The sequence below is a fragment of the Bactrocera tryoni genome, chromosome 1 (genome assembly GCF_016617805.1).
Source record: "Bactrocera tryoni isolate S06 chromosome 1, CSIRO_BtryS06_freeze2, whole genome shotgun sequence".
Taxonomy (NCBI): domain Eukaryota; kingdom Metazoa; phylum Arthropoda; class Insecta; order Diptera; family Tephritidae; genus Bactrocera; species Bactrocera tryoni.
The window spans coordinates 73,486,064-73,494,618 of NC_052499.1; positions in this window are offsets into that span (position 1 = coordinate 73,486,064).

Here is an 8,555-nt window from a genome sequence, read left to right on the forward strand (position 1 = left end):
TGATGTTTTTTTTATTTACCATATATATAAAGTTGGTTCCGTTATATAAAATTATTTGTTTAATGATTCATTATTTTTTTCTTTTACTAGGTCATATCAGGTTTTTCGATGTTCAATCGCTGGGGTGTACCTATATTCAAACTTTTTCGTTTTTTTTTTTACTCCAATTACTTTATATTTCAAACTTACATTTCGTTTGCCAACGATTATATCTTCTTAGTGTAAATACTTAAAAATTATTAACATAAAATATACAAAACTTTTGAGTAGTTTGATGAGATCCTTAGTTAAATAATATGAAGCTTTCAAAATATGTCTTTGATTAAACAGCCAAATGAAAGTCTTTGAATTAAGAAAAATATTTTAAATCATACTATAATTCAACCTATTTTTTTTATTTACACAATTTAATGTATTTTAATAGTCGGGGATTCATTTTGAAAAGTTTTGGATTTTCTTGATTGTGTAGCCAGCATCCTGGAGGACCTCCTCAACGAGGTGTCTGGCGGTGAGGCCTTCATAAAAGTATCTAGCTATTATAAGTGGCTTGGAAAAATCAAAATTTCTATTAAAAATCGTATTCTTTCTATGTCGACCTAACAAATATATTTAAAAAACTGTAATTTTAAGATTTCGAGTGCATCCGCATAACACGTTTCGAAGAAATTTTTCTCACTGACACCAAAAACAGCGTTTCGCGAAAAAATTATTTACGATTTTAAGTGCCACTTACACAAAGATAAAACTTTCTACAAATAGGCTGAAATCGCCGAAATTATCTGCCAGCTCAACTTCAAAATTTTGTGGCATATTTCAAATATATGAACACTCAGTAAATAAGCAAATAAAAAAAATAGATTTTTTGAAACTTAGAAGTGGGTATATAACCACTAAAGTAATTTTTGCGGTGGTTCGATGAAGTTTCGGACTGACGGAATATAGGGTCGCATAGAAAATGATAGCATTTGAAAATTTCCTAATTATGAAATAAAGTTTTCAATTTAATGCTCAAATATCTCGAAAACTAATTATTTTATTTTTTAATGTCACTAATAATTTCAATTATTATTTACTTATAATTAATTTATTTTCTTTATTTCGCTAATGATTTCACTGAAATACTTTTGCGAAAATTTACCACTTTAAATTAAACTAAAGCATACGCAAAAAATATACAAAATCTGAAATGTGAACAGTTTGAACCACCAAAATATTTGAATTATATAAAATACGTACAGATATATACATTATTAAAATAAATTAAGAACAAAAACAAAGATAAACATATAAAAGGTAAAGAATAACAACAAATATCTAGATAAAAATATCGCTTAAGCAAGAAAACGGCGAAGTGAAAAAGCAAAAAGCGCAGACAAATGAAAAACGAGCGAATCGCGCCGACGTAATATGTACAGGGTGTTAGCGATGCGAACTTGCTTGAAATGCGGATTATACATAAAGATATATATACAACAAATAAAGAAAGAAAAAAAAGTTACCCAACATCAAAAATAAGAACTCAAAAATCGCTAATATACCGTTAAAAATAAGCAACTGCTCTCCAAATGTTAAGCAATTATCAATCTTCACACACATTTTTCAATACTGCACTGAAAATATTTTCTATTTTTTACAAAAACAAAAAACCGCTAAAGAGATGTTAGAGCATCAAAATACAAATACAAATGCAAATACATACATACATGCGAGTATATGGGTAGTTTAGAGAACACCCTGTTGTATGTACATGTAAGTGAAATGCCAAGCAGTACTTTAAATTAATAGCAAATAATTATAATCGATACAAAAACAACAACAAAAAAACAAAAACAACTAAAAATTAAAGATAATATTAAATAAATATGAAATAAGTAAAATAAGAAAATATATAAAAAGCTAAAACAAAAAATTCAAAAACAATTTCAAACAGAAAAATGGAAAAAAGCAAAAAAAAAAGCAAATTTGCGATAACTTAAATAATTTGGGCAACAAGAAAATGAATGAAAATCTATGATAACGGTATTTTATGGGAGCTTAATCATATTCCCGCATAGGAAATTACACACCGACACACACACACACACACAAACATACAAGAACAGACATGCAACTGAGGAGAAATATGAAAATATACGTACATACATATTAAGTCATAAATTATATGCAGATATCTAAATATTGATTGTTGTGCAACAATTTAGATGCATACATATTTACATATGTATGTATGTGTGAGTAAACATAGATTAACTGATAACAAAAACACACACACCGACAAGCGCCGGCTAAATGACAGTCAACACACACTTTGCAGATGGGAGATATCCATTTACAGTTAGCTTTTGAAAAAATAGCAACAACAACAAAAAGTGAAATCAGTAAGCGCTCGAAGCATTAGCTATGTAAATGCAACTGCTGGCTATTACGCGTATTTGCTGAAAAAACAACAACAAATAAAGTCACACATACATGAAAGACAACATGAAAGGCATATTCATCACACACACATTTAAACAGACATACTTACATAACTAATGAAACAAAAGCCTTATACTAAATGCATACAAGCGTAGATATGTTTGTAATCGTACCTCTCCCCTATCCACATACACACACACCCAAACTCAGCCATAAACAAGGTCAAGAGAGCAGACTCAACTCGCAACATGTGCTTGTATTGTATGTACACCTAACTGTAACTCATTTGTAATTATATATGCGTAATTAGCTACAAACTTTCGCAGTCATACACACACATATACATACATACAAACCACCTATGTATTATTTGTATATAATTTGTGCGCAAACCAAAATCTGAGCAAGATTCTTTTACTACTAATTTGCTTTCTTCGTAGAATATACATACGTAAAGATCTATGTATTTGTGAGTAAAGAAAAAAAACCAAAAATAAAACTATAAGTGAGTACATACATAAATACATGCATATATATGAAGCAAATCTTAACATACATACTACATACATAAAACTAAAATATTTGTTTATTTTGTAAAATTTTTAAAAACTACAAATAAAGTCGATATTATCATTATAAATGTAAATTAATGAGTAAAATCCTGGTTGTTGTTAATTCATTTTTTGTTTGGAGGGAGAAATGAATTGGGCAAGTGGCGGTGTCAGCAGTCTATAATGCGAAAATTAGTATTTATACTCATTAAAGTCAGCTGAAAGAACGTCATTCTCTTCTAATGCCATCAGCCTAAATGTATGCTATTCCAAATATATTGCAATTAATGGGTTTTTTCAATAAGAACGCTACATAAGTAGACCGTTAGGGACACCAAACGATGTCATATTTTTCCATGCTCTTTTGACATTTCCCTTCAACAAGATTCGCCATTTCATCATGAAAAGATTTTGGGCTACATCCTTACAAGATCAAATTGAATTAGGCTGTGAATAGGAATCGCTACCGCTCAATGATTACCGAATACGTTTGGCACAAATTGAATGCTTGGACAATATGTAGTTCCAATATTACGGCGCCACAAGCCACACAGCGAATGTCACAATCAATTTATTGAAAACAAAGTTTGGTGAATGTCTCACGAAATGGCGCAGTCAATTTGCGCCGTTAGACTATTTCCTGCAGGGCTACGTCAAGTCGACTAACATAGATAATTTCTGTTTGCTTTTGTTGCATTTCAAATAATAAAAAACTATTATAGAGGTTGTCAAATATCTCCCTTTCGCGTTTTTGCTCTTTATTCAATGCTTTATAAAGTTACAGTGATCGGATTTAGTTCAAATATGCGCCGTTTCGGTCGATAATCTGTTTCCATCTAGATAGAAACTTCATAATACCCCCTTCATAGAAGCCCCCCTCCTTATTTGCGAAGAACTCGGACGGCCACTTTTCACAAACCTCTTTTGAATTCCACTTTACACCAACAAGAACGTTCGCCATGGACAGGAGCAGGTGGTTATCACTTGGCGCTATGTCTGGGCTATGTGATGGATGCAATAAAACCTCCCATCCGAGCTCCCGTAGCTTCTGACGAGTCATCAACGAAGTGCTTCAAGCGGTACAGATGGTAGAATTAAGCGTCTGGCCATATGGAAGGAGCTCATAGTAGATGATTTCCTTCCAATCCCACCAAACACTCAGCAAAACCTTCCTGGCCGTCATTCCCGGCTTGGCCACTGTTTGGGAGGATTCACCGGCCTTAGACCACGACCGTTTTCACTTGAAATTGTCAATCATTTTTTGATTCATTTTTCGTCGCCAGTTACTATCCGCTTCAATGGGTCGAGTTCGTTCTGTTTCAGTAGCATAACGCAGGCGTTGATTCGGTCCAGAAGGTTTTTTTGCGTCAAATCATGCGGCACCCAAACATCAAGCGTTTTTGTATACCCAGCCTTCTGCAGATGGATTAAAATGGCTTGGTGACTAACTCCAATCTTCTGTGCTACGTCATGAGGTGCCACATGCCGGTCTAACTCGACGTTTTCCATGATTTGATCAGTATTCGTCGTCACAGGTCTTCCGCCGGCTGCCTTATCCATGGTGTCGTTTTCACCCGCTCTATACGTAGCCGCGAAATTTAAAAGACAGAAAGAAAATATTTCGTACTAAGATAGCTTCTCCAACAGGCGTTTGCAGGGTACTATGAGCAGCTCTCCCCTTAATTCGAACTTATAATGTAAAAGTCGATCGTCTGAAGGAAGCAGCGGACTGCTTTGACCGATTACACAGAAAACAATAGTTTTATCGCATGATCAAACATAAGTTTTCTTAAAAACAAGTGCGAAACCTAGGTCTTATAAAGATGGTTTTTTAGACTTGTGGTTTTCACATTCTTCATTTCATTCATTCGCAAGTAAGTTTTAAAAATGACGACCTTTTTTCTTCAATAAATTGATTGCTTCGTTGGCTTTGTGGTATCTACGGCCGACTTGTTGAAACCAAATGTCGTGCATATCAAGATCCTCCAATTTAGAGGTGAATAATGCCACTGACTCTAACATTATGGATTTTGATGAAATATGGTCCAATGATTCTCTCTGCCTATAGGGCACACCAAACTGTGACGTTTTTCGCATGTAACAACGTCTTAGTAATGGCTGTTGGATTAACATCACTTCAATGCGACAATTTTGTTTGTTAACGTACCCAAACATCAACCAAAAGTCATATTCGTCGCTGAATATTTTTTTTTTAATCTGGGTTGGGCCCATTTACAATATATGCGCCGCCATTGATGATCGTTTAGCTGTAATTATTGCAGAGTTCGATTTTATAAGTCCGCGAATCAAGATTGTTCTGGAAAATCTTCTAATGCCAATTGGGCACAGCTCTAGTTATCACTAGAGTTGGCGAATGACCTCATTCGAGTTTTCTTTGGTACTCTGCTCCACAGCATCAATAGCATTGCTTTTTCGCCCTATTAAACGTGGATGAGGATTCACATAATTCACTATAGCTAACATGGTGCGAACCCAATTCATGACTTTTGGAAATACGCACTCTATTGGACGCTTATGTCGACCGAATATTGGGCTGAGCGCGTGAATCATTATTTTCGTAATAAACTTGCACGATTTGCAAACTTTGTTACGGAGGGAGTCTTAACGTTTTGAAATGTCAAACAAAAGTGAGTCAAAATAAGGTAAGAACTGTCAAAAATAATAACTTCGAAAAAGTATTCAAAACCACACGTTTAAAAAACTCCCGCTCTTTTAAAAATCACTCCAATATGGGGCTTGTAATATTTTTCCAATAAACGACATTCCTCATCCTGTAATCTGTCTTAATAACTTTGGAGATGGGTAGGTATGTATAAAGGGTGATCCAAGTAGAAGTGATTTTTTCAAAGCCCTTTTTTGTCAAATTACGCGTGAGTCGTGTCAAGCTGTCATGTTATTTACACTGAATGTTTGGCATTTCATCATGGAAAGGCTTGCGCATGAACAACTCGCTTTGCTCAATTTATGGTCAACCTAATCGGCCTACAGAGCGTACTACTCGCAATAATATCATCTATTTTGAGACCAGCATTTATTAGTGGATAATATTCGACCAAATGAAAGCGCACACTTTACAGCTTCAGCAAGACCTGAAGCCCCTCGACCTTCCCAAGTAACATCGCTTTGCTTCATGGCCTCTTCAAAAGTTCCGACAAGATCCTACGTTTTCAAGCCATATTTTCTTTATTTCATATTTAAAATTGTCGCATTTTGGGACGAAGGGCAACCTGAAGAGATTCAAGAGCTGCCATTTTATCCATGTCATTTTAAATAACAGTTTGGTGTGTTTTGTGAGCCGTCGGAATCATCAGTCCATAGTTCTACAAAAATTAAGCCGGCAAGAACGTAACCGACAATAACGTAAAGGTCGCGTCTTGGTAACCGACTATTTGATGCCTGAAATTGAAACTCGTAACCTTTGGCGACATTTGCTGTCAACAACACGGCAACACTTCCCACACATAGCTCCAACAATGGATTTATTCAGAGAACACCAAGATCCTGTAATACCATATCTTTAGACTTTTTCCAGTGGGAATATGGAAAGTCTGAACTATATGCGCTTCGATTCAGACCTTGCCGCAAAACATCACGCATATCAATCGCCAGTTACCAGTCGAAATGCTCGAACGAGTCATCGAAAATTGGAATCAAGGGATGGACGATCTGAGACGTAGTCGCGGCCAACATTTGAAAGAGATAATCTTCAAAAAATAAATGCCAAAGAATGTTCTTTCAAATGATAATAAACATTCCCCATTAAATTTTAAGTTTCTGCGCTTTTTCTTTAAAAAAGTAGGGAACCTCGAAATGGATCACCCTTTGCAAATGCAAGCAAATGCATTTTCCAGAGGTTCTTGAAAATTTTATTGAGGTAATTCATCGATTGGGTGTTGGTCCGTTCAGTGCATGCAACGCACACATAACTGCACAGCCAACAAGAATAATTTGCGGCAACAAACCTATATACAAGTATATACACACAAGGCAACAATTGATATGCGGCGCTTGCGAGATGAGGTGCTCCCGCGGCTGTGAACATATTTTTCAAGAACCACAAGAATTTTATTGGCAATATTGGCGGTGAACGCGCAGCCACAGCGCAGGGCACAATGACCGTGAAGGCGAGGAGGACGCCGTCGTGCCGCCACAATAACAGCGTGAATGCCAACCACAACAAAAGTCATTTATGGTCGCTCGTCGGTCGGTTGCAGCGGTAGCTGGGGAGGCGATGATTCGGACAGACATTTATGGGCAAATAAAAATCGAAATGTGGTGATTTAGCGCTACGCGGCATGGATTACACACGCACATATAAACATGAGCATATCGCTCATGCATATAAATAAGCGGATTGAAACAATAAAATGTGTCGCTGCTTGGCGCTCGTTGGCGTTGCGGCGTTGCCACAATTGTGAAATTGCGATTTGCTGCGGCAACAAGCTCACAGCTGCTTTGTGTGAAATATGACTTTGATTTGTATTTAATGTATGGCTTTGTGATTTGTGCGTCTTTAAAATGTATTTGGGCATTTTTTGTTGATCAAATCACGCTCTGCGCCAAAAATTATGTCAAAAGAGACCTAAACTGGCAAATGTTTTTGGAGAAACTTTTGTTCTTACACTTTTTATGTATACTGTTCAACATTGTTGACAGCAACAAGTTGCTTCAGCTAAATAATTTATTGTCTTCTATTATTTGTTGTCATGTTTCAACGGCCGATCGCGCGAATTTCGTTGTTCAACTAGGTCTTATGACATTCCCGCCTTGTCTCTTCCAAAATTTCCTCTCTTCTACTCATTCAACAGTTATTTATGAATGTTTTTTCCACATTTTGCAGTTCCATGTTTTTCGGCATTAAATATTTACAAGCAAATCTGTCGCTTTCAACACTCTTGCTGCTGATACCGAGAGAGTTGCAACAACAGCGAAAAAGAGAAGAACATAATGCGTGTTGCAACAGCGCAAAATTTTAATTTTCAACTAAAACAACAAACATTCATGCATGAAAGAACACATAAAAATACGAGGCGGCAGCGCTTCTCTGCAACGCACAACAGCAACACACAATTCGTGCAAATATCCAGTTGCACAAAGTTTTGCTTTTTTTTTTCATTAAAAAAAAGTTTGCTGTTTTTGCTGCCATTTTATTTATTTAGCTTATGCGCATGTGCGCGTGTGTCTGTGTGCCAATGTGTGTGTTGGCATTTGCATGTTGTTCGCTGCTCATGTGTGTTGTTGACATGTCTAACTTACTGTTATAACAGTACAATATATTCCTCATATTGCGGCTGCATTTATTATGTGAAAATTGTGTGTTTTCCTCCTGTTTTGCTGCGCTACACGCGGTGTTGTTGTTGTTGCAGCATAAAAATAACAACAAGTTAAATATTTATATAACAAGTCGGCTGAAAAAACGTTTTGCAGCAGCAGCAACATCGACAACAGCAATCGCAGCAACAACTATGACTTCAATAACAATAACAACAACTTAACTGGCAAATTTTGTAGTAAAAAGATTAAATAAAAAATAAAAATTATAGAAATTTGAATTATTGCGGTTTA